Here is a 27408-nt window from a genome sequence, read left to right on the forward strand (position 1 = left end):
AATGTTCACATGATATGATGAGAGATAATGTTTGGAAGCAAACCATCATCATTAAACGTGATGGTTACGTAATCCTCAGTCATGGCACAAATCATTATTCGCTACAGTTCGCAGCCTCACCGGGCATTTACTTCATTTTGAGCTTTATCAGAGGAAACATGCTGGGCTGCAATTCAAGAAGTTTGGGGGACAAACACACATGGAGATGTCGTCATATGCAAAGTGATTTAGAAGCCTGGTTTATATCCAAGGGGAGACGGCATCCCAAGACGCTGAATCTATCATCATGTGCTTGTCAAAGGGGACCAGACAGTGTTTGATCACTTAGGGTCATGTGCTAAACTGAGCCAGTAGACTCCACCCAGCCCACAGACATTTTTTTTTTTAAAGAAGAAAAGGGGAAAGAGAAGAAAAAGGCAAACATCAAGGCAATGTTCTGAACACGTGATGTGCATTACCTTCTTGAATCACTCCAATGACCCCGAGGCAGGCGCTGCCGTTAGCCCCGTTTTGAAGATGAGACAAGTGCGGTCCAGGAAAGTGAGGGCCCAGCTCCGGTCGCCCAGGGAGCAGGGCCAGGCTCCAGGCGGTTACAGACCCAGGACTCCAGCCCAGGCGTGTCCCCCTTCCCATGCTGTCACTGCAGACTGAGTTAGGGTACCCAGGGTCCCAGGGACAAACTGAACATCAGACAGCCCTGGATTCTTGTCAAGACCATGCACTGTACCTCACAGAAATTCAGGTTCCCGTAGAATACATACAGAAAAATAATATTTTCCTATTTAAAGGGATATTTCCATCATTTACACTAAGATACTGGACATTCACGTAGATAGACTGTGGTAGGATAAATTCAAATCACCCAAAGTGACAGAACACGATACTGTAATAGATTGGTTCTACTGTAAGCTTATTGTTTCCTTGATTTTACTTCTGATTCTGTATCACTGATTTTACAGAAGTAACCTTATCCATATTTATTAGCACAGAGGCATTATCTTTGAATTGTTTTTCGAGAGTCTGAACCGCTATTTACTGAAGAAAGAGAAGCTGATGACTGGGCAATGGCGCCATCACAGTAGGAGAGGGAAGAGCGAGACACACAGGAAGGAGCCCGTGCAGGAGGCAGTTCTTGGGAAAAGAGCCAGAAAAACAATGGGATGGGAAAGAGTCGAGCTGTGGGTGGGATGTGATCACCTCCCAAATCTCTCTGGTAGGCCAAACGTTCCAGCACACAGCCGTGTCCCCAAGTCCACGGGCTTAGCGCCTGGGCAATCACTGTGGATATTGCTTTCTGGCCCTCGAGATCTAACACGAACTTTTTTTCTTCTGAATCATTTTACGTGTACGCGTCTTCTCTTCCAGCAAACCCACAAGCAGCCTCAGGGCAGGCACAGGTTTCTGTGTCTTTGTATCCCTCCCAGTGCTTAGCAACAGCAGGACACACGGCGTGGTCGCCATAATCCCTCGATTTAAGGTCAGAGTCCAACGACCCCTGTAGGACGGAATGTGAACTCTCCGCCTCGCTCGGAAACTGGCCCCGGGTGTTGAAAATGACTTGCTGAATCATGATCCACAAAGATATCAGGTCTTAATTCCTGGAACTTGGAAATGTCACCCTACATGGAAAGAAGTCTTTGCAGATGTGACTACATTAAGGAGCCTAAGATGGGAAGAGTCTTCTGGATTATCCAAGTAGGACCTAAATAAAAATCAGAGGTGTCCTTATAAGAGAAATGCAGAGGGAGATTTGACACAGACAGAAGAGGAGGAGGCCATGTGACCGTGGAGGCAGAGTCAGGAGCGAGGTGGCCACAAGTTAATGCCTGCCAGCAGCCACGAGGAGCCGCAGGACACACACAAGGGACAGACCCTCCCCTAGAGCCTCCAGAGGGGGTGCAGCCCTGCCAACATCCTGACTTCAGTCCTACAGTCAGTGATTTTGAAATTCTGCCCTCCGGAATCGTGAAAAAATAAAGTAATGAGATGTTTTGCAAAATACATAAAGAACCCACACAACTTCACTCCAGGAAGACAAACAACCCAATTAAAAAATGGGCAAAGGACCTGAACAGACACTTCTCCAAGGAGGACATACAGAGGGCCCAGAGACATAGGAAAGGATGCTCAGCATCACTAGCCATCAAAAAGATGCAAATGAAAACCACGATGAGATACCACTTCACACTGACCAGAATGGCCATCATAACCAAATCAATAAATAAGTAAGTTCTGGCGAGGTTGTGGAGAACAGGGAACCCTAGTGCACAGTTGGTGGGAATGCAGACTGGTGCAGCCACTATGGGAAACGGTATGGAATTTCCTTAGAAAACTAAAAATGAAACTGCCTTTTGACTCAGCAATTCCACTGCTGGGATTATACCCTAAGAGCCCTGAAACACCAATCCAAAAGAACCTATGCACCCCAATGTTCATAGCAGCACAATTTACAATAGCCAAGTGCTAGAAGCAACCCGAGTGCCCATCAGTAAGTGAGTGGATCAAAAAACTGTGGTACATTTACACAATGGATACCACGCAGCAGAAAGAAAGAAGGAGCTCCTACCCTTCACAACAGCATGGATGGAACTAGAGTATTATGCTAAGTGAAGTAAGCCAGGCGGTGAGGGACAAATACCATATGATGTCACCTATGAGTGGAAGCTAGTCAACAAAACAAACAAGCAAGCAAAATATAACCAGAGACATTGAGATAAAGAACAAACTGACAGTAACTGGGGGGAGGGGGATAACAAGGAAAAGAAGGGGGAAGTGTCGTCAAGAAACATGTATAAAGGACCCATGGACAAGGCCAAAGGGGGGTAGGATCGAGGGTGGGGAAGTGGTGGAGGGAAAATGGAGACAACTGTACTTGAACAACAACAATAAATAAATAAATAAGTAAAAACAACAATTGACTATGTTAAAATTGTAAATAACATCATAAATAAAAAGTAGTTTATTATTGCCCAATCTTAGCACATGGCTAATGTATTCTTAAGCAGCAAGGGCTTTGCTGGACATAAATCTTAGTAACCTGGTTTACTAAGATTACTGTGCTTTTTAATGACATTGAAGTGTGTCATAATGACCCCGTAAGAAACAGTTGACATCTTCTTGCTGTTTCAAAGAGGGATTTATTACTATTTGAAAGGCAATTTGTTCGTTAAATAAAAACCCAGCTAGGCTGGTGCACTAACTATACCAGCGCTGATTTTGCCAAGAACAGAACAAGTCATTTCTCATCTCAGTTTCATAAAGTAATTTTACTAGGAAACATGATCCAACGGTAAATGAAGAATTCAAAGATGCAATCATCCCCGAACTGAAGAGCAAATCCACGCACGGCATGTAGCACATATGCATCAATCAGTCTTGCTCTGGTCGAGCACAATTTCTGTCTTGTTTGACAAGGTTCTCTGAGCCACTGGTCTTGAATTCCCAAACATCACCCAGTTGGATGCAATAAAACTGAGCAAAATGATTCAAGAAAAAAATACTTCAGGTACACTCCGTCCCAAAGCCATATGAATATATTTGGGGCTCCCAATAAGCTAAAAGTATAAACGAGAGTAAAAAACTACAAGAGTGTCAATTCATGTGTTTTTAAGACAAATATTCCATGGATCAAAAGACCTCGCTTCCCAGACTAACCAGCATTTTGCAGGCATGTGTTTACTAAGTCCACTGTATGCAATCCAAGCACCCAAAGACTATTAACATGGGCGAGCCAACACTCCACAGACTTGTTTGTATGAAAGAGTAATGTACGGTAAGTTCATTCATTCAATACTTGACGAGCATTTAATCACATATAGAGCATTATACTACACAACAAGAGTACGAGAAAATATAGCACTAAATAATCCTCAACCTCGTGAGAGCATAGAGAACAGGCTATAAAAGGAGACAGACATATAGAGAAATATCTATAAACACAAGACAGAGTAATATGAGCCATAGGCAGAGCAAAACCAGAGGAGAGGGGAGGGGAGGGGAGGGGAGAAGAGAGACTGTGATTCAGGTGGGGACAGTCATACGGGTCAGTCCATCTCAGTCCTGGCAGCCACTTGGAACAGAGAGGGACAATACTGTTTAGTTTTCTGTGTGCTTTTGCAGTTCAAGTTCACTGGTCCCACTGTCCCTGTCATGAGCACCGGAAGGCATCGGTATCTAGGAGTTCAGGTCCTCCCTTTCCTTTAGAGATGAGGATTGAGTGCCTCTGGGGAATCCCCAGCGCTGTGTTCTTTCGTGTCACTTTTCACATTTGAGGGTTACAGATAACTAGTGACTGCATAGCCTACCTACGTAATCTAGCTTTTGAAATTGGTTGAATCCCAGGGAAGAGAAGGTGACTTGGCTGCTCCTTTCTGAACAAGCAGAGATGTGTAGGTGGGTGTGTGGGGGGACGTGAAGGGGAGGGTGTTGCAGTTTGAAGGACAGAGGGAAGGACAATATGTTTTCTCTTGGCCACGATGAGCTGCTGGCAAGTGTTCACTGCATCCATGGGGCGGAAGAATCCCTGAAAATTCCTGTTTCCCTTAACAATTATTAGTGGTGAATTTCTGGTCCTGACTTAGTCTCACCCAACTATGGTTCAGTTTTTAAAATTGATCTATCAGATTAGCTTATTGGAAAAGATCAAACACACAAATTAGTGCTGCCTTTCATGGGCCAAGACTGGGTGTGCCCGGGCCCAAATCCATTTGCTGTGTGCCGGTGAGTAGGGCCAGTGGGAAAATTAACCAGACTCCGTTTTTCGCAGGGCTCAGAACAAATCAGTCCATTTAAAACTGAACCTGCTGTGCTGGATGTATTACATGCCCTGATTTTAATAAAAAAAATTCCAGCTACTCTGCAGTTCTCTCTCCTCCCAGAGACAGGGCAAACTATACTCTCCGGGCCCCTGGAAATCAGGCATGGCCATATTACTACTTTTGGCCAGTGCATTCTGAGACGAGGTGATGAGAGGCAGCAATGACATCACCTCCGAGCTGAGGCCGTGAAAAGCTCCTGTACAACCTTCTGTCGGTCTTGGTCTGTGTGACTGCGGGGATCAGAATGCCTGCTGACCTGGGTTGGCACGTATCATGAGAAATAAAGCTTTGGGGGGTTAAGCCACTAAGATGTGGGGTATCCTAACATAATACCTCTCTCTCGAATGAGCGGCACCGGTGGGTTTCTCAATGGACAGCCAGGGGGCAAACAGGGAGCGACTTTGTGGGCTGAGGATGAGTCTCCATGAGACAGAATGTTGTATGTCTGTATAAATAATTTCTTTTCACCAGAGAGAAATGGGCTACAATTCTGGTGCACATTCCAGCAGCACTAATCCTGGACTTCAAAGTCGCATTCATATACTGTGTCACTCTAAATCGTAGAAGACATGGCAGGGATTCTTTTCTCACTCGTCATTTCTAATAATGTTGCTTCACATAAACACTATATTCATATGCAACAGGATAAGGGATGACCTGTCTATTTTTAGGCGCTCTAGCAGCTCTGAGTCTGGCTGGTGCTGTTTGTATACATTTGGCGTAACCTCTGAGCGTTCGCGCTGGTTGTTGCCTCAAGTTTGCCCAGAGAGAGATTTCAGCGGCAACGATGCCTCACGCAGATGACAGGAAGAGTATCTATTTTATCTGGCAGGGATGAAGTCCGCAAACAATGGGCTTGGATCTATTTTAGATTGTCCAGCCAAGCAAAAAATATGGATCTATTTTTATAAGAAATACTTTGTGCTAATAAGATTAGCAAAAGAAATCTGGTTACTGTACATCCCAGTTGAACTTGCTGATTACTAAACCATATGATAAATGGTTGGTCCCTAAGTCATTTCTTTGGTGTTTCATTTACTCAACAAATATTTGTTTAGTGCATGCTTTGTGCCAAGGATGCAAGAGGCTGAGAGCAGCCAGATCTAATGTGTATCTGTGGGTTTTATTATTAATTTATTAAAGTATCTCTTTAATCACCACAAAGTTGGTGGTTATGGGGACTTTGTTTTACTAGTGCAAATGGATGGATGCTAAATACGTCACCTTTACTTGTTACATGGGAACTTGACAGCTAACCAATGAAGTTCTTGAAAGTCGATTCAATCAACTTTACAAAGGAAATACTGGTCATCAATGCTGGGGTAAGACCTCAGGTTCATGAGCACGATCATGTAAATTTAAGGTGGAATCTGAAAACTTGTGAAGGGCCGTACAGATATTCACACTTAGCGCACAGAGATTTTAAGGGATTTTAACAACTGGTCACCCTAAAGTCTGTAACACCCACAGAAGACATTCTCTTGCCTTGGGCTAAAAGCATGGAGTACATCCTTGGCAGCGGTGGAGTGTCAAGGAGAAGCTTCCTGCCCTCACTACTGGAGGCGTTTCCTGCTCCCTCCTGCTCCCGTTGCCATCACCACCGGCAGCCGCTGGAGCTGGAGGAACGGCCTGTGCGCGTGTGGGCGGCTGACTCATCTACACCTCCAGAGGCGTGCTCTGTGCGGGCTGTGTGCAAAGTACACTTCTGCTCAGAAACTTATGTTAAAAGTACCTTAAAGGCAGAATCTAGTAATCAAAATATAAAGAATTCAATAAATGCAATGCTTTGGTTCATTGGGTTACCGCCTTTTTTCCTATCCAGACAGGACCTTTTTATCAGCACCCAGGGGCACCCAGCGTTGTCAGCAAGTGCCTGAGACAGAAAGCGGTTTGTTCTTCCCCCTCTCGCTCAGCAGCACCTTTGGAACTGCAACTGAGGGATGCTATCGGAGCAAAAACCTTGAGTCTACGCTAATGCATACACGAAGTAGTCACGTGCCCACACTCGCAGTCTACCACGCCGACCTGGGAAAAACACGCACGACTGACCTCACACTCTTGCCACTGTAGGTCATTCACTCATTTTCTTAAACAGCTAACCTAGACAAATATGCAGAGTAATTTAGTGGTACTGTAATAGGAACGCTGAAGTTCTCAGAATAAAATATTAACAGCACATGCTTCACGTTATTACTTCACTTAATTAAGCCCAGGACGTGGCGCCTGAGTGCGTGCCTTCGCCTCCGTCTGGATCTTACCATCATGCCTCTGGATGGGTGCGGTACCAATCAGCCGAATCTACACTGGTGCCTAGGCTGAACACCCTGCTAATCTCATACTTCCCCTCGGTGTTTTGGTAGCAAGTTGGTAATATTTATCTAGATCGCAGAGGAAGTTATCAGTGAATGTTCAAAGTTCATAACACATTTTTCACTAGGGACTCAATATTTAAAAAAACAAACCCAAAACTCTCAATAATGTTGTTGGTATATATTTGGCCAGTTATCTATCACAGGGTTTTAAAAATGAAATCAATATTTAATCAAAACTTCCCTTACTTTGCAAATAGCAAACCAAAGATCTCAGTAGACAACACAGCAAACCATAAAACACTAGAGTTAAACCATTCACCCTTTTCCCCTACAGAACAAAATTTGGCCATAGAGCTATCACGAGATGATGGTAAAGCCCGCCTCACAGCATTATGTAAACTGTCTGCTACTTACCTCCAGCTTAAAATTTTATTATGTATCATGACAGTAGGAAACTACTCACAATTACTGTTTCTATGTGATGCATTAAACTCATTGTACAATTAAAACCAAGAAAGAATAGAATCCAGTCATTCAACAGATGTTTTCTCTCTTTCCCTGGTTTGGCAGACAGATTTGGGTTCCTTTCACTTGTTTATGGTATTTTAAGGTACATCGCCATATTTTTCACCATGAACCTTGAAATAAGGAGTAGTAACGTGAGCCTTCTTCACAGCCTGCTATTAAATTTTTCTCAAAGTCAGTACAAGAACAGCAAGATTTCAGTGAGAACTACTGGGTGGGCAAATTAGTCAGGCATGAACTAGCAAAGTTCTTCTGTAATTTGATTTTAAAGCTTATTTCCTTGTAATATTGAAACTCACGCTCAGCTGTCAGCGAATCTGGAGCATGAACGAGGCCCACGATGATCATTTTTGCCTTTCTCTCGCTCTCTTTTTAATGGTTGTTAAAGAACTTTCCCCAGCATCCGTGTTAAAACGAGCAAGTGGGCTCTCTGCCCTTAGCTTGCTCGAGGTTCTTCCCAGCAAAAACAAAAAACAAAAACAAAACAAAAAAAAACAGACCGATGTGCGCAAAACTTGTAAAAGGAGACTCGCCAGAATTAAACCCCCACCACAATGACTCGGCTGTCTGTCACGTTTGATGCTGTATAAGGAAGCAAATGGAAATAGGCATTTCGTGAGCTTCTGTTAGATCTCATTTTGCAAAAATATTTACATATCAAAGGTTTACAGCCAGCTGGAGAACAGGAAAGACAATGACCAGGGGCTTCATCCTGAAGTCAGAACTTCATTTGTGCCAAAGGACTTGGAGTTTAGAAGTGAACTCGGGTTCTGGGGGCAAATGTCACCTCGAGGGCTGATGTCTCTCTGGGACAGCGACCACAACTACACGTGGGGTGGGGGGGTGCTCTGTGGGCTGGGAGGCACCGGCTAGAAGAGGCGTGGCAGATTCTACCATCTTCTTGTGAGTTTCTTTTACACAAACTTCTTTCGGCTCCATTTTTTAAACACAATCATCGACTGAAGCTCTGTCCTCTGCGTCTGTGAGTCAAGGCTGCAGTTGTCTGAATTCTTTGGCAGAGGACGGACAGAAACAAATGAGACTGGAGTTTCACGCTGGGTCAAGGCCTGCTGCCTTTCTGATCATACAGACCCTCCCTTAAGCTCGGAGCATTTGTACTGGATGAAGTTAAATGAGGACAAAGCTAACTGCCCAGGGAAACAGTTAAACCAAGCAGTGTTTTAAAATAGCTCTCTGCTTCTTCCACTAAATAGCATCGGCATACTAAATTCCTGTTGTGTCGGTGTGAGCCTGCGGTAGCTCATTCTGGGCCAATAAAAAGGTCATATACAATTTTGGTCACAGAACAATCAAATGTTCCATATGCGCTTGGCCTTCTGGGAAAATCTCAACGGTTCCCCTATGAGATCCTCAAATCACAGCAAGTTTTCAAGGCAGGTAATGCCACTGGGGAGTGGCTTGTGCCCACGGGGGCCGCAACGACCAGCACAGCTCCGAGTGGTATTTCGTATTCAATGGCTCATCCAACCCAACCTGTCCCAGGAGCACGGCTGTATGCTGTGGATCAGCACCCGGTTTGACGTCCCACGCTGCTGGGACTGTCCTTCACTTCACGAAGCCCCCGGGGTGCAGGGCTCCGCTCTGACACAGGCTGCGGCGGTCTGTTTGTGGCTGGGGGTCAGTGTTGGCGACGGGATGAAGAGTAGAGATTCCATCAAATTTATTCATTATTTTCATAGGATGTCTTTATCTTTAAGGTGACGTCCATTAATATAAGTTTCTGACGAAACTCAATGCAACCAAGTTACAAGTAACACAGTATTTTATGGAAAAGTGTCATACTTTATACAAAATTGAGTTCGCAGAAAAGGACAGCACGTTTTTGCAGGTGTCAAATTAATGGCTCAAATACGGCCCCTTTACTGGGGGTGCTGTCCACCTCACTGAAGCTTGGAGGACTAGTGCGGTATCGCCTCATGTTCTATAGAATGTAGCACTTGTACAGGCATGTATTTAACATGTGTTTTTGAGTCCGCTTTATGTACTTAAATCAGCAAAAATAACTTCAAATTGGCTACGTGAAGGTTTTAGTGAATCAAATTTCTATTCTTCACCACCCTAAATTTAAATATACCTGTGGTAAGTGACTGCCTGTAAATGGTGACATTATATGGGTAAGCATGTGCATGTACCTGCAAAATGCTTCAATATTCCTTAAATGTGAATAAATGATAACAACTTAAGGTACGGAAATTGTGTATAGCTACTTATACAAGAAGTTTTTTTTCATAAGTGAGGAGATTGCACCTTCGCAAATAATGTATTGTGTAAGCAAGATAACACTTACGAAACCTACGAGAAATATAGTTCACCTAATATTTAATTTTCACATTCTGCTTTCATAAAATAGCTGGACTTAAAAGTATTTGATTCTTAGAAAGAACTGCTGGGAAAAGGAAGACGGGTTCTCACATCTGTGTTCTAGGACGGGGAAAGCCAGTTTTCCCACCTGCACAAGCCTAGAAGCGCCCGGCGTGACTGCATGAGGGCCGCCTGCTCACTCTGCAGCTTCTACTGGTGAACTCTGTCTGAGCAGTTTCCTCCTGTTTCAATAGGGCCACACTGGAGCCTGGTCTTGGGAAAAGACCCGATTAAAAAGTGTGCAAACTCCTGGCTGGTGTAGCTCAGTGGATTGAGCTCGGGCTGGGAACCAAAGTGTCCCAGGTTCGATTCCCAGCCAGGGTACATTCCTGGGTTGCAGGCCATAACCCCCAGCAACCGCACATTGATGTTTCTCTCTCTCTCTCTCTCCCCCCCTCCCTCCCCTCTCTAAAAATAAATAAATAAATAAAATATTTTTTTTAAAAGTGTGCAAACTCATCAGATGTTAGAAGAATCTAGAAGGCAAGAGCATAAATTTGCCACGTGAAGTTCTGTCCTAACGAGCAGGTCAACCAGGACTGTCCAAGCGGACCCAACAGTTCAGAATAGTGAACAGTGTCTGGCGAAGAAGGCACACCGGCCCGGGCTTCCTAAACACAAAAGTAACAACTTACATTAACTCCTGTAACACGGCAAAATTTAGGCACTCATTAAAAACCTTGATAATATAAAAAGCCATTTTATCCTGGACATGACAATAGAGCTGAGTTTTTCTATGAAGTACTTCAGGCACGTTCAACTCATTCATTTGATCAGCAAGTATGTATTGTCTGTTACCTTCAATACAGAATGCTACTCGGCAAGTGATGGAATTCTTGCCGCATAGCATTGAGCACATGAGTAAAGATGGGGGGAAAGAAAAGGCAAGAGAGTTACTGGGCATCTTCAAAACAACCTTTCCATTTACGCAATTCCTTCTTTCAAGAACTGAGGTAGAATAATGAAAACAGAGCGATGTCTAGGATTCCGAGAAGAAAGCTCACTGAGCTCACCGAAATGACTCCGCCGCATCTTAAAATATATGACTGTGATCACGGCTGTGCTAAGGAGATGTCAGGAGGTACAGAATTAGATGGAAAAGAACAAGAAGCGCTATTAAGAATCACTATGAAGAAATGAAGATAAATCTAAAGCGATGTGATGGACCGGAAAACTCTGTCACCCAGGACAGAGAGGAGGTAAGGACTGAAGCTGGCAACAATTCGGCTAACCGGAAGGGAGCTCACGGAGCCCCGCCTGGCTGTCCTGGCTGCTTCCGCGCTTTTCCTAAGACCGGCAAGGAGCGAGGAGGAAACGACAGGTGGAAATTTAATCCATCAACGGGCCCACCACACAAGGACATCGTGTCTTCACGACACGTCTGCCCGGGACCACGAATCACAGGGGAACTGTTACGATCAGGCTGTAAAGAAACAGGCACAGGCCCATGGGAAAGGGGGAAAGTGATCAGTGAGAACCCAGAACGTCTCACCCTCCAGCTGTCAGGACAACTGTGCGCAGAGCTTTGGCAGTGTATTATAATTTGGGCTTTCAATATTTTTTCTTCATTTGTTTTTTAAGTAAGCAAGAGAGTTCAGACCGGATTTTAAAAACACTATTTATTCTCATCATTATGGCAAAATACGTCCAGGGTATGTCTTATTTTACTGTTTGTCAACACAGAAGTATACACATATACAGCCTTACTTTTCATAGAACCCCAACAACGAAGCCAGACTACCTAATGCATGGTTTGCTGATCTCTTCAGACGGTATGTGCACGTCTGGATTGCACAGGCCGTTTATTGAACTCGATGCCCCATCACAGCCACGGGCAGAGACAGACCCACAGAAGGCTGTTCAGAAACACTTCCTGCCACCTAGTAGCAAATCGCGAGTGACTTCTCCTGCGTGAAAAATGCAGTGAGCCGCTTCAAGGCAGAATCCATTTGTGTCCAAGCCAGTCCTCCCAATGGCCTGAGTTTCCTATTTTGCTTTCATTTGCTTTACTAAGTTGCTATCCAGATCAGTTTAGAGAATTTCGAAGCAAAATAAAAGTACAGGGAGAATTTACACAGAAAGAAAAGGAAAGGAAAACCACAGTCCTTGGACAAGCATCTAGGGCGAGGTAAGAACGCCCCTGAAGACCCACCTCCATTAACCGCAGTAAAACTTCACCTGCGAGCGTGCACAGCGCTGCCTGGGCGCAGCAGCTGAGCACCAGGCAGGTGGCTCCAGGGGTTGGTTATACCATGGGAACAAATGAAGGAAAAACAGAAACCTGAGTCAATGGTAAAACCAAGGAGTCATCTACTGAAAGCGGACAACCAAGTTCTACCGCCCGTGGCACACAACCACCCTCCGACGTGTGAGGCAGGAGCGCAGGCCCAGGGGAGACCGACACAGTGCCCTCAAGGGCAGGAGTCCAAGCTCCCCTCCCGCCCGGACAAAGAGGATGGCTCTACAGGACAGGCAACGGACACGCATGCCTGACGGTGGCCGTTACGTCGTGCAAAGAGAAATGCGTGGAGCCAAACAACAGTGCAATATCCCCAGTAAATGCTGCGACAGCGTGAGGACAGCAAGTTCCTTATTTCTCAAAGCAGACTTTAGAATCCCTAAACTAAATTTTCTTTCTCACTTGCTCTGACCCTAAACGGCTCTGTCACACCATTCCCCAATTAAGTCAGCGATAGAAAGAGAAAGGGCCCACCCATCAAGTCCTTGTGCTGAGTTTGGCTGTTGAAGCCCACCTGTCACAGACCAATTTGGGCATCAGTTTTCATTCCAGCAACAAGAAAAACCAAAGAGGATCCCAAGTTACAAAAAACCGGCTCACTGGTCCTTTCAGTTCATCATTTCGCCACTTCAGATGTCACACTGAATCTTTAAGTCGTTTTTGCAACATTACAACCAAGAGATGCTTTGCAATTGGGTCTCAGAAGCAGGACAATTGTGCCAGCCTACAGTGCTCTTGTCCAATGAATCTGAGGTCTGCCATCGCCACTCTTCAGCAAACGATCAACCACTTTTAGCATCTATTTCATGCCTGGTTAAGAAAATTTGTCAAAAAAGCACCCTTGCTTTTATGCTCACTTCTTTGGTGGCTACAAAGAAAGTCTCAAGTATTCAATTAGAACAAATAAAGTATTTCAACAAGTTTGGGCAGCATATAATTTCAGGATAACTCATGCCTACGCAATAAAGACCAGAATTTACTAACTTCAATCGACTAACTTTGAAAGGCACTTATGATGACGGCTCGGCAAACACCATCAGATACGACTTGCCTTTTAAAAAAGATCCAGTAAAAGAAATAAATATAAATCCTTACCAAAAATAAAAAAAAATAAAAAATTTAAAGCAAGACCACATATTGGCTTGAATAAGAATCCCACCACTAGGAAATGTTAAATTTCACAGCTCCCAATCTGTGGATAAATGGGCATCGTGAATACGTGAAAGTCACATGGATTCTGTGTGCTTCCAGACACACCCCTGTGTGCATCATCTCACCGGTGAGCTGGCTTCTCAGCAACTCCCAGAAGGGATCTGTTTGCTGGAGACACAAACCAATTTACCGCAGTTCTGTGGGTCTGCACCGGAAGCATGTGGCTGAGCAAACACACAAAATCTGCGGTTGTTCACAAGCAGGAGGAAGGGGAGAATGTCATCTGGGGAAAAAGATTAGCTTGGTAATTGTTTAACACCTCCTTCCCCAGCACTAAGCAATTAAGAAATCTGTTGCTTAAAGCAACTAAACTCAAATTTAAAAAATAATGTAGACCTTGACCCTGAAATGTATTAGCACGTGTACAAGGGATGCAGGATGCGTGTATGTGGTGTACAGTATGTATCGAGGGGACAGAAAACACAAAAATGTCCCGAAACAATGCGCACATGGAAAAGCACAGCAGGTCTCCAGGGCTCGGAAGGAACGGCCTGTTACCCAGCCACACAGCAGTGCCTGATCAGCAGTCAGGTACCAGGCAGCCGGTAGGTTCAGTGACGGGTTGCCGGGCAGTGTCCCCAGCATCATTCTCCATGGCAACAGAGAGCAAGGAGGTTTACAGTTAAACAAAATAGCTAGACATATAGTTTGGCAGAATAGTTTAATTAGTAAGAACCAATGATATAAAAGCTTTCCAGAGCAGTAAAATTAAGCATTTGACAAACCATCTTTACAGAGAATGACAAGATGATGCAAGACCGGTTCTGCCCAGAAGACCAGATGTTGCCACGACAATGGAGGTAATCAGGATGGACGCTACCAGCACTTCCGCCCCAGACACCCTCCCTTCCTGCATCAGTGACGAAAGCCACTCCTGTCCCCAAAGCTTTTTATCCCACGAAAACTTTTTCTACCTTGATAACCACCTACAATAGTATAATAAAGATAGGTTATTCATATTGCTACAATTGTCCCCTGAATTCCTCTTCTTGCTAATACTGACTTTCCGCTAATACACTTTACTCTTCACTTCCAAGGCTGCAGCGTGAGAAACCTCTGCTGAAGGCTACTTCCACGGGGTGGGGGCATGAAGATCACACGCACGACATCTCCGTAAGCAGCATTAGACATCATCCTGGGCTAACATTCATACAAACCTCCCCAAGGTGGTCCCTGTTTGGATTTCCCCACTGGATCTACTTGCCAGGCTCAGGAAAAATAATAAAAAGTATAATGATTACCGAATTAGTTCGCTAAGGCTGCCTGCCATAATGAAGTACCTTAAACAACAGAAGTGTGTTGTCTCACAGTCCTGGAAACCAGACATCCAAGACCGAGGTGCCGCAGGGTCGGTCCTCTCTGAGGGCCGCGAGGGAGAGCCTGTCCGTGCCTCTCCCTGGCTTCTGGTGGTTGGCCGGCCACCTCCATGTTCCCGAGCGTCTGCCGTACCACCCTGACCTCTGCTATTATCTTCACGTGACACGCTCCCTGGATGTGTGTGTGTGGCGGGGGGGGAGGGGAGGGTGGGGTTCAAGTTTCCTTTTTAAAATAAAGACACCAGGCATACTGAATTAGGGCCCACGCAAGTAACCTCGCCCTAATAACCCCACTATGTCTGAAAAGACCCTGTGTCCAAGTAACGTCACATTTTTATGTTCTTGGGGTGGACTTCAACATACCTTTTGGGGTGGGGGATACAATTCAACCCAAAGCCATCAATACTAGTGAAATGGCCAGGTGAGCTACTTTCTCAAAGAGGATTTCTCACGAGTCATGTGCATGGCCTGTAGCTGGCTGGGTACCAGGCTGCCAGGACCTTTGTAAGAGGAAGGACTGTTCGTTTGCCCCAAAGCCTCATGACCACTAAGGTAGATAAAGGGGTAGTGTTGTAGTCAATAAGGCTGTTCTCAAATATCCCATCTCTCCTTCTAGACAACCGGAGACCTGCCTCTCTCCAACCCACAATTAGGCATGGGCGCAGGGCTCGTTTTTGGCCAATGAAATGCACAGGACAGGGACGTTTTCAGGCGGAAGCCCTCAAGAGTGTTGCGCAATTGCCACTGTCCTTCCCCCCACGGCAGGGAAGGGGGAAGTGATGGGACTAGCTGTCATCATCCTGGGGACTCTCAGTGACCACAGCGGGCATGGCTCCCTGGCTAACAAAGCTGGAGACGTTTCCAGAGCAAGAAAATAAATCTTCGTGGCGCAATCCATGGAGACTGCATTTCTTCCTGCAGCACCCCCTCACCTGATGCCGACAGGAATGCTCTACTTGGAATTCTTCCTCTCCATATTCCCTCGGGCTTCTCTTTCCTGATAGGTGTTCCGGAAAGGGAGTATTTCGTGAGCCCTCCTACAGTAAAGAGACCTTTACTATTTGCTATTCTGTGGTCTCCTAACCACGGAATGTTATTCCGGTCTGAGCCACCGGGCCCTGCCCAGGGAAAGCACTGGAGCCCGCAAGCGAACAAAACAGATAAACCCCAGTCAGGTCGGCTCGGTGCGATAAACTGCAAAGCAAAGTTCACTCGTTCATTAATTCCACCATCTAGTGGGCGTGCATTTTTTATTTAAATCAGCTGGGTTGATTCGAAATGTACTCGCTCACCTTTTATTTAATTTCAATCATTGCATATAATATTTCGCAAGCCTTTCATTCGCAATTAATTGCTAACATTCATTGAAATTGCTTGTGGGTTTCCATTTCAGTGGCATTTAAAAATCAGATAGATGAATAAATGGGAGGCATAAGATTGTGAGAAGTAGCTCAATCCTTTTTTTTTTTTTTTTTTTTTTGGAAAGAGCTCCTGCTCCTCCCCGAGGTGGCAGAACTGGATTTACCAGCCGAGGGCGAGCATTTTCCCCAGATTCCATAACATGTCTTGTTCTCAGAGATGTGCTGAACAGAGGGGGAAATGAGCAAGCAGAAACTATGCACTCCTCACTTGGATACGTTGCTAGAATTGTAAACTAGAGACTTCTACCACCTTTACCTTTTGATTAAACATTATCTTTCTTTTTAAAAAATGTTATTGAATGGACTGGGGTGACCCTGGCTAATAAAATCATACAGGTCTGAGGTGTACAATTCCAGTAGCACATCCTCTGTATGTTGTATTGTGTGTTCACCACCCAAGGTCATGTCATCATTTACCCCCCTTTATCCTCTTCTACCTCCCCCCCTCTTCTCTGGTCATCACCATACTGTTGTCTGTGTCTATGAGTTGAGGTTTTGGGGTTTTTGCTTAAACTTTTCACCTAGCACCCCGCTCCTTCTGATGGCTGTCATCTGTTCTCTGTGTCTGCTTCTATGTTGTTAGTTTATTTTGTTCATTAGATTCCACATATGAGTGAAATATGGTATTTGTCTTTCTCTGACTAGCTTATTTCACTTAGCATGATACTCTCCAGGTCCACCCATGGTGTTGCAAAAAGTGAGATTTCCTTCTTGCTTACTGCTAAGTAGTGTTGCACTGCATATATGGACCACGGCTTTTTTACCCACTCATCTCCTGATGGGCACTCGGGCTGCTTCCAAATCTTCGCTACAGTTAAAATGAACACAGGGGTGCATGTACTGTTTTGAATTAAGTGTTTTGGGTTTCTTTTGATATATTCCCAGAAATAAAATCACTAGGCCATAGAGCAGTATATTTCTGGATCTTCTTCATTTTAAAAGCGTTCCAGTAGGCAGGTTACAGTGTACTAAGGGCGGGGGAAGGCATTTTTTTCCTCCAGAACAATTTTCCAAAGGTTAGGGGAAATTTTTATCACCTTGTTTATGAAACACTGCTGACTTGAACACTGTTGGCAGGCACGGAGAGCTGGGGGGGAGGAACAACTACCTAAAAGAAAAGATCTTATAACATGAAGAAGGGAACCTTGAGGCAGAAGCTGAGAGCAAAACATGAGGAAAGGGTGCCGCTGAGCGGGCAGAGCCTCAGAACCAGAGACGACGCCCTCCGACACGTTTCAACGTCCCGCACCGCGGGCACAGAGACGCTGCGGAACGTAGGCCCCCGGAGCCTCATATCGCTTCCTTCGGGCAACTCCTTCCAGAGTGAAAAACAAAACTCAACTGAAATTATAACAGAGTCTGGAAAGCGTGACACTGGAGGAAAAGAGCAGTTAATTATGAAGTCAGTCATTTTCTTATTCCTCTTTTACCCAATTCCATTGTGTGTCTTTGAACCGCCTCCCAGCTCGGTGGAACTGCACGCTGATTATTTCTGGGCCATGAGACTGCGCCAGGTCTGGTTTCCCTACTTTGGAACTTGCCTAAAACAAACGTGTGTTCACTGTGGTCGAATGCAGGAAGAAGAACGCACGTAGAGCGATGTGAAAGGAGGAGTTCTCAGACCCGGCCCTCACTGCTGCTCCCCGAGCTCCCTCTGCCCCCAGCTCTGCCACTGCACCTCCCCAGTCACACACCCACTGGGGTCTGCAAGGCTCCGGTGAGTCAGCCTGTCCAAACGACACGTCTGTCCACCTCACCCACCGCCACGGACCTACGCTTGTTGACGCCCCCTCAACCCTTGCCCCCGCCGGTCCCCTCGCCCACCCTGCCTCTGCAGTGCCCACCAGCCTTTCCTTGTCTATTCTAATCCAACTGCTAACCCCGGAGCCCCTCCTCTGTTCTCTCCAGGGCACCCTCCCCTCCACCCCTACACTGAGCAAGCTCTCCCAGCCAGGCCAGCCCACGGGTCCTCTCTCCAGGACACAGGAGAACAGGCGGACGGTACCAGTACACACAGAGGCACGCTACTTTGAAACACGCCCACGGGCCCCCCAGGACACTGCAGCTTCTAAATTGGAGAAGGAGTCCTGTTCGCAGAGCGCGCTCAGGGGCGGAGGGGGCGGAACCTGCCAAGAACACTTAGCCTGGCTTACAGCAGAGACCAAGAAATGCAGAGGCTTTCCCTCCACTCAAAACCTGTGCGCTGCACAACAGTGAACAGTCTGTTCTGAACAGACTCCACAGGCCTCACGCGTTTACTGCCGTGTCCTTTACAGGAAAAAGCCTACCGACTCCCAATTTTAGAGCACGACCCAAATCTTGTCCAATCCAACAGTCAACAATGCAAAACCCCCCCACTCCTCAAGTGGCACAGAGGTTCCCCCGGGCCCCGCACCAACTCCAAATTCCTACTGACATCCGAGGGAATCACCACCTACACAGCTGCTTCCACCTCCCCTCCAGTCCCACGTCCTCTCTGCTCAACCAGGCACCCAGTTTCCAACACGGGCCTATTTGCCCCGGTGGGGGCGAGGGGTAGATTTTCTCATCTCCTGAGCATTCGAGCTAGAAATGTTCCCTCTGTGTGTGGAAATCCCAAGCGTTCCTCAAGGCCCCATTTGCACCTCCTTCCTTTCACTTTCAGCCTTCTGGCCTCCTCCCTTGGGAGAACCCGTACCTTTCATTCAGCATCTTCCTCTTGGAGGACCTGCCTCCCTCCCTGGACTGTAAGCTCTCTGAGGGCAGGGGCTGTCACCTTGGCCTCCTGTCACCTTAACTAATAGAAAACTTCAAAGTAAAAGAAGTCAATCACTGTGTGAGCAGTTTTTCACTCTGACAGTGTCTTCAGACTTAAAATTTTCAGCCTGGTTTGCGAGAAGACAGACCTGCAAACACAGAGGGCCAGTGGTGGAGGCAGGAGTGAGGGAATAAACAGACCTGTTCGCAAGGGACAGAAAGGGGGGTGCACCCTCAACAGAGGGGCTATGGGGAACAAAGGTGAGGAGAAGCTCACTGCCTCCGGGGGTGTCTGTGGGACGGAGCCCAGGAACCCAGCAGGCCTCACATGTAAGAAGATTTATCGTAGTGGCAACAGACCACCGCCTGTGGTTTCAGCAGAATATGTACCGGTAAGACCTGCAGCTCAGAAGATCACACTTCTGTGTCCAGTGTGGACAATGGACTGCAGGAGCCAGGCTGCACGTGGTGCAGAGACTAACCAGTGAGGACACTATGCCCTGGCCCTGTGTGAGAAGTTGGCCATGGTACTGGTGGGGGCACAAGAGGGGAGGGGCCTGGGCAAGAGGCAGAATGGGAAGGGCTTGACCACTGGATGGACATGGAAAAAGAGTGTGAAGTGCTTCCGAAGCTGATGATCCTCAAATTGCTCTGGCCATCCTTAGCGCCGCACCCCGAACCCAAGAACAAACCGCATCAGACACTGTTAGTTATGAAATATACAGGTTCCCAGGGGAGAGAAAGCCTCTGAGTTTCTCAGGCCCATCTGAGGTTCGAGGCTATTAGAGAGCTAGACAGGATAATGAACACACTTTAACCTTCTTTTTGTCACTAAAAAAGAAGGCATCTTTGATGCTTCTCAAACAATGACACTGCAGCTGAAAATAACTGTGCCAGGAAGAAATTATTTCTGGGGTTGTCAGTTTTTAGGAGGCACCATTCAACATCTCTTAGACAATGGTTTCTCAAAGCGGACTGTGGCGTACCTGCACTGGGGTCACGTGGGGCGCTTACCGAAACTGAAGGTTTTGGCCATAACCTACTGAGCCAATCCAACAAGTTATCACAGTAACCTAGAAGTCGTTAAAAATAAGCTAACAGACTCTGCTGATGTATGTCAAATAGCCTATATAGAATCTCCAAATATAAAACAGACTCACTCATATTTTATCATTATAAATTTTATGTTGAAATTCATGATACCTATCTTCATGGTGGATGAAGATGAAAAGTAATAAAAACAAAATTCAGGTGAATGGTTGCAGAGCCTTAGAAGCAGCCTTGGAACAAAGCTTGAAAAGCCCAGGTTTCAATGACTCCCTTTATACCCACTGAGAAACAAGCCAGAAGTGCAAACGCCACCAGCAACCAGGCCAGCAGTTCACACCTAGCGACGACCTACTGGAGAGGGACTGTCGCAATCACAGAGCAAGGCCTATCACGCCACAAGATGCCTGGACACCACGTTTGTTTTCCCGGCTCCCAGGCTCCCCCTAACCCACCTGACCAGTCTGACACTTCCCGGAGCACACCACGGAGCCACCACCTCCCCTTGGAGAACCTGAGCTCCCGACGTTCAGGCTGCAGCTTGCCTTTCTCTGATGCCTCAGGGATTACTCGAGAATCGACATCCTCGGTCTAATTTGCTGCTTTATATTTTCACCAAGGCATTTTTTTTTCTTTCCTGTTCTTAATGCTTCTCCTCCCCACACCCACCGGCTTCTAGGAGGGACCCACTTGGTAACACTGTTCAGGTTGGAGCCCCCAGGGCAACACGGGCGCAGAGAAACCCAGGCTAGCATGCTTCCCCTCCCACAGCCCCATCCCCTTCCCTCTCCTCTCAAGTGCTCTTACTGAGACCTGCCGCCTGCCCGAGTCCCCATCCTGACCTGGCTGCACGTCTGGCACCGCCAGCCTGGAGCCTGGCACTGTGAAATAAATACTCTCCAGGGAAAAAACAAAGTCTCTGTACACAGAGATGTTGGATCAGCAGCAGGACACGGCCTACTTGACCAGAAGCCTTGGCACCACGGCTTCCAAGATTGTAACCATGGACACCGAACACGTTCCAATAATTATTATACGTGCAGGCTCACCCACACCCACAGTTCAAATCAGGGACTTTGTTCACTGTGCCATGTGGCTTTCTTAATTGCTTAAACCTAAAATCCTTCTCGAGTTGTCTTAGGGGAAAAATAGGGACTATGTATTCACTTTTTCTGGTAAGCATTTTATTATTATTAATAAATCACCACATTTGTGAAACACACTAGGATTCAAATGAAATTAGAATTTCATTCATTCCTTACAGAAATACTGACAGAAATGCTGGAGCGTTACAAAGAAGGAAATGGATTCAGAGGAGCGACATGACCGAGGGTCACAGGACCTGTCAGTGGCAGGAAAAGGACCCGAAATTGCGTGCTTTATCTACAGCGGTCCAGCAGGCTCGTTTAAGAAGTGCAAACGCCACCTAAACACAAAGCTGGCATCAATGCTCTTCTTGCTATGGACTTGGGAAAGAATCTTTAACAAAACATTAGTATTTAAAAGTGTCAACAGAGGCCAAAGGCTTAAAGCGACCAGTTGTTCCCGCTGGCGCCCGTCCCCACAGCGCCGAAGATGACAGACACGCCGGGACCCTGTCCCAGCAGACACCGGCCGCCCACAGGGCATTCTGATGTGCAGCCAGAGCTGAGTCGCTGCCTTCTCAGCCTTTCCTCCCCTCTCCATTCCATCCTTCCCCTGGGGTCAGGTAACCGGGAGGGTGTGGCCCCCAGGGTGGTGGGGCTGCAGCTACAGGGAGGCTGGTGCCAGCCCCCAGGACGTGGAGGTGAGTCATCGAGACCATGGCAAGAGGAGGGTTAGGGTCACAGCTGCCAGACTGCGGTTCCCCCCAGAAGGAGACAGGGCGCCCTAACCGCCGAGGGCTTCACCCACCTCTGGGCTCAGGAGGATTGCTGGAGCTGTGTATCTCTGCCAGTTACTTGAGAAACAGGAAATTCTTCGCCTGTCAAACCAAATTGTTTCTGTTCTGAGCTTGTGTGTCGGTGGTTCATCACGTGGTAGAGAAACTCCGTGAGAGTACGTAAGCATGATTTGTGCCTGATTTGTTGTGATTTTAAACACAGTGATAGGTTTTGCTTTGGAGCAACCTTAGTTAAATTGTATGTAACATGAATCAGACTACTGTGGAAACTAAACTGACCCCACGTACTGACCACCTGCTACGGGGAAAAAAACACTTCATCAATGCCCTGGCTACAAAGGCCCACGGGCCGCAATAAGTGAACCGTTAGTGAAACTGAAATTCACTAGCATTTGAGAGAAGAAAACTAAGACGATCATTTTATATTAAAGCATTCTTTATTATTTGGAAGGAGTCCTCCACGACTCACCTATGAAGCCAGATTTTAACAAAGAACTGGATTCTTGGTGCAGGCCGGGCCCAAGAATGCTTCTCTCTCTGCAACTTCTGAGAATACGATACGTTTCCATAAACGACCTGTCTTCTTCCCTAAAGTTGAAACACCCCCCTTCTACTCGTTCGGGCCGCTGCAGTTGTGTCTCAGCTGTCTACGCCACGTGGCTCCCCGAACCGTTCTTCGGTCTGCCCGCTGCGGCCTCCGGGACACCAGCTGTCCCGGCACGCCGCCGCCCCGCACTCCGCCGGGCTTACCTACAGCAGGCGGCTCGGTGCAACGAGCAAAGTTCGCACGCCCCAGGAATCTAATCTGTCTCTTCTGGCTATCTGTCGCCAACAAACCACTTCAAAACTTGGGGTCTTCAAACGCCAACAGCTGCTGACTGTCTTTGGGAGTCTGTACGTTGGCCCGGCAGCCTGTGGTCTACAGTGCTGTGGTCGGATGGCGACTGGGGCTGAAGAGGCCAAGGTCTCACTTACCTGTCTGGCGCTTTGGACGGCCTGGCCAGGCCGCTGGGACTTCTCTCTGTGCGGCTAAATCTGAGCTTCTCTACGTGGCAGGGGGCAGAGACTAGGGTCCTTACAGGCTAAGTACAGGACTAGCTCAGCATCACTGCTGAGGTGTTCGCCGGCTGGCCCCGATGCAAGGGCGGGGGGACTGCATTCTACCCCGTGACGGGGAGGGACAAAACGTCTCCCACCGTGTTCTCATGCTCACCCTACGAAGCCTATGCCAACATAAACTCTAACTGTGGCCGCAGGGCCAGACCGGCACACTGCACGGAGGGCCACAGAGCGCACCATTTGGGTCTGAAGTCGAAGGCACCTTGAGAGTTACAGCTCGCCAAAAGGACGAGAGTACATTTGCCCAACTTGTTATGTGGCCACAGCGCCTGATCCTCGACACCCAGCTGTCGACCCCCGCACCGTGTGTGCGGGCTGGACACAATCAGTCGTGCCCGGAAAATGAACAAGAACCAGACAAGAACAGCTTAAATTTCTCCGCCAAAAGTGTTAAAGGTGGAGTGTAAAGACACGTCCAGAAACCGTCGCGCCTCAGGCACACCCCTGCCCGCGCCGCCTCTGCCGTGCCTACTGCAGGCGAAGTGCACGGTGCAGAGGGAGCAGAGAATGCCTTCCTACCGCTTCTGGGAGGACGGGCCCCTTCTAAAACCTGAACGGTGACACTGGACACTCATTTTTACTTTTCCTCTTAGAAATTCAGACGATTTATACTTTCTAAGATCCCTACCTTCATTCTCCCAGGCTGCAAAGACACTGGGTTAATTCCAGATTTTTATCCACTCAGCTGCCTCCATGTTCGTTACAACCAGGTGGACGCACTCTGTGGCGTGAATGATCTAGGGTCACCTGTACATCTTTCAAGCCTCGTGGACACTAATCCCTTTACTCACCACGCTCCAGCCTCACAGCTTCAGTCTCTCCAACACACCACCCAACCCTTCTCACACCTCCGTGTGCACAGCCCCCTCTGCCTGGACTGCCCTTCCACCCACACGGCTCACACGGTTCCCCCTCACACACGAGGCTTTTGCTTACAGTCAGCTCCTGAGAGGGGTGTGTCCTGATCACCACCCTTCTTTGAGCAGGCCTCCCTATCATTTTCTCTGTCTCGGCTTCCCGTTTGCTTCCTTTGGCATACTCACAAAAATATGTACACATTCACATCTCAAAATATTAGTATCTTGTCACTGCTCATGTTAACTGCAGTAGCGGGGACACGGCCTTCCAAGAGTGTGGCCGCGTCTCTTGTTTGACACTTGCATCTCTAGAGCAGAACTCAAATGCAAAAGAAACTCAGAAGGGTCACTTGTCCTTCCTCACTTCACCTGTGGTGACAGCAAGTAAATCACAGAACCTCTCTGGACTTAATTTATTCTCTTCATTAAATGGGGGAGAGGCTGAATCAAATACTAATTTCCTGCCAGTTCTACCACTGACCTGAAGCTTATTTCACAGCTAGTACCTACTGACTGGGGTTGGGGAATTAATATTTCTTTGTATTTACTGTGTAATCAGTAACAATTTGTTTTTGAGTCTCTAATCACTAATAAATTTAATATGGCAAGAATCTCCAGGCAAGTAAGAAAAAATATCTGGAAAGAAAAACTATCCATGATCTTCCATAACATTTTAAATCTTTTCAAAGTGTATAAGGAGAAGTCTAATATATGAAAAAAGTCAGACACAGTGAAGTTTTTATATTTTTCATGAGTTTGGAATTTATCTCCCACACCAGAGATGATACCCAGCGCACAACAGACTGTGGTCCAGGTCTGAAGTTCTAATTTGCTGACAGTCACATTTCAGGCACATCCGAAATTAGCAACTAATTCTTTACGCATACTTTATTAATAGAAGACTGAAATTCAGAGATTAGATTTGAGAGAAGCACTTAAGTGTGAAGTGGAGAAAGTAAACACAAAGAAAAATAGTCATTTCAGTATGATTATCATCAAGCAAACACGGTCATTAATGAGGGAAACTGGTCACTCAGATCCGAGGTGGTTACATCCCACTCGACAAGCAAAATACGGAATTCACATGTGCAATTACGTCACTGCTGATGAACTGAGCTGCTGCCTAATCGACCATACATCCCTGTTTATAATTTGGTTTACATAATTTACAGAGATCTAAAGGGTAACGTTTAAATTCTAAAACTCTGTTTGGGTTTCATTAAAAACAGGAAGGACTTCTTCAGAAATACATTCAGGGAAAGAAAGAAAAGATAATTCAAAAAAGTCATCTTGGTTGGGCCTTTCGAAAAACACAATAAACCACCAAAGCCTTTAAAGTCCTAAAAATAAAAGTTGCTGACACCTGGTAGTCTAGTGAATCATAAAATCTTTTTTAAGAATACTATTTATCGATTCCCCCCCATGGTTCTTCCATGTGGTACAGTAGAAAATTCATTAACCCTAAAAGGCTAAGGACGGAACCCAGATAGCAGTAACAAATTAAGAGAAGCTAAAAATGTGTTTGCCGATACAAATTCAGCCGGCAGATGGGCTGCGTATCCCAACCCCAGACATCTGTGAAGAACTGACACCTTCTCCTTCAGAGGGAACGATAATAAAAGAGCTAACATTTATTAATCACTAATAGGTGCCAGGAACCACGCTAAACAGCTGGGGTATATTATCCCACTGAATTCTTAAATTGTATAATAATCTATCTGATTCCAGGCATGCTTTAAGAGGACAAAGAAAAGTGTAAGAAGCAAAGGGATAAAGATAATACACACTTTATCCAGAAAGAACAATCCAAATCTTCACTCTCAGCCTATGTATTCTCACTTTACACACGATCCTAACAAGCCTGCCCAAACCCCTTCTAAGTCCTTAGCAGATCAGAGGCAGTAAAGTACAAGAGGATGGCCGGCTCCTCCACGGAGAGCCACGAGAAGTGGTCATGAGATGGGCAAGAGGAACGAGAAATCAAAACATGCAGCAAATGTCTCCAAGGTCGCAGGTGTCCTGAGAACCACGATGATGAAGGAAAGTATATTATATGCCATATCAGTCCTAGATGGCATCATTAATAAATATTTACTCACATAAAGAGTGACCAGATGATACAAGTCAGGGCTATGAAGATAACATAACAGTGTTCGAGACACGCTCCTAAGGCGGCAGGAAAGAGAGCAACAGGGGAGTGGGAACTACCTTTGGGCAGTTCGAGCGCAAGACTCCACGTGGCCAAGGGCTGGCTATCACAGGCAAACCATGGGGACACTGCGGGGTTGGTTCCAGGGCATTGCAATGAAGGGAATGGTCATCCTTTTGCTTAGTGGACGGGGTGGGGGGGGGGTGGGTCTTGCCTCCCATTCAGTGGGGGGGAACCCCCCACATCTGTGCGCCACAGTTACAGCGCACACAATAAAAGGAGGCGGCGTGCCTGCAGTGGAAGGAGGAGCGCCTGCCCGCAGTTTCCCCGCTCCCCTGTGCCGGGCTGGCGCAGACAGGGGTTTGGGCACCCGGCCACTCGCCAGCCGAGCTCTGCTACCCCCTCCTGTGCGCTCCCGAACAAGCCGCCGCACCTTGCTGCTTAAAAAATGAGACGCCGGCTCAGGTAACCTTTTCGGTCCTTTGCATTCCTACTATTTTGTTTTGAATACTCTCAGGAAGGAACCACCTATTGCCAGGTCTTTGAAATGCGTGGAAATTTGACAACTGGTCAACACTTTCAAGCGGCAGAGTTTTCAAAAGCCACAAAAAATGCACTCAGGGAATATTTACAGAAGGAAGATACTTGACTTAGCTGGAGAAAGATGCTATTTGTGCATAAGATGTACGAGGACAACCCAGCCTTGCCCGTCAAGAATCAGAACCCCACTTTCAGGTACACCCTGCAGCTGGAAACCGAGCAGAAAATGATTCCTTTCATGTCTAAGCTATTTTGGGAGACAAGCTTTTTTCCATACACACTGCAAATATTCAATTGGAACAACTCTGTAGCTCTGAAAGCACCGGCATTGTGCAGACTCACTTGCATGGAAATCTATTTCTGTGGACCCCTAAGCCACGAAAGGCAGCCGCACCTCCAGCAAAAGCCACAGGGTAAACAAAACGTGTATTTTGGGGTGATGAGGGAAGAACGTAGAGAGTAAGTCCACTTAATCAGTATTAACAGTAATGGTTATTGACCAAATCGAGATGTAGGCTGTCATCAGCATTGACTTCCTAAGCTGGTTGTCACAGCAGGACCCTCTGGGTACCACCCGGGCACCACGCTCCCCCACCCCCACCATCAGTCAATCCCTTCCTGGCCTCGGGTTCCTTTAGTGAGCTGGAAAATCAGGGCCAGTGACATTCTTTTTATTCAGTCTGCACTATCCTTGGCAGATTCTATTCCATTAAAAGTCAACTGAGTAAGAGGCCGAAATAGCAATACATTAAAATAAAACAAAAAATCTGATGGCCAGTGTGGCTTGCCTGGGCAGAAGGTCACTACTACTTCATTCTCTCTGCTGCACGGAACCATTTAAACACCCTTCTGCA

General features: G+C 46.6%; 1 protein-coding gene and 1 long non-coding RNA gene across 17 annotated transcripts in view; one reads left to right on the forward strand and one right to left on the reverse strand.

Annotated features, from left to right (window-relative positions):
- Positions 1-27408, reverse strand: part of NEDD4L (NEDD4 like E3 ubiquitin protein ligase) — a 301195-nt gene that overhangs the window by 88198 nt on the left and 185589 nt on the right. The window lies entirely within an intron of this gene.
- Positions 10181-11331, forward strand: LOC118496870. Its single transcript, XR_004899431.1, has 2 exons — positions 10181-10273; positions 10484-11331. It is a non-coding gene; the product is annotated as an uncharacterized LOC118496870 (long non-coding RNA).

This window comes from Phyllostomus discolor, chromosome 9, assembly GCF_004126475.2.
Source record: "Phyllostomus discolor isolate MPI-MPIP mPhyDis1 chromosome 9, mPhyDis1.pri.v3, whole genome shotgun sequence".
Taxonomy (NCBI): domain Eukaryota; kingdom Metazoa; phylum Chordata; class Mammalia; order Chiroptera; family Phyllostomidae; genus Phyllostomus; species Phyllostomus discolor.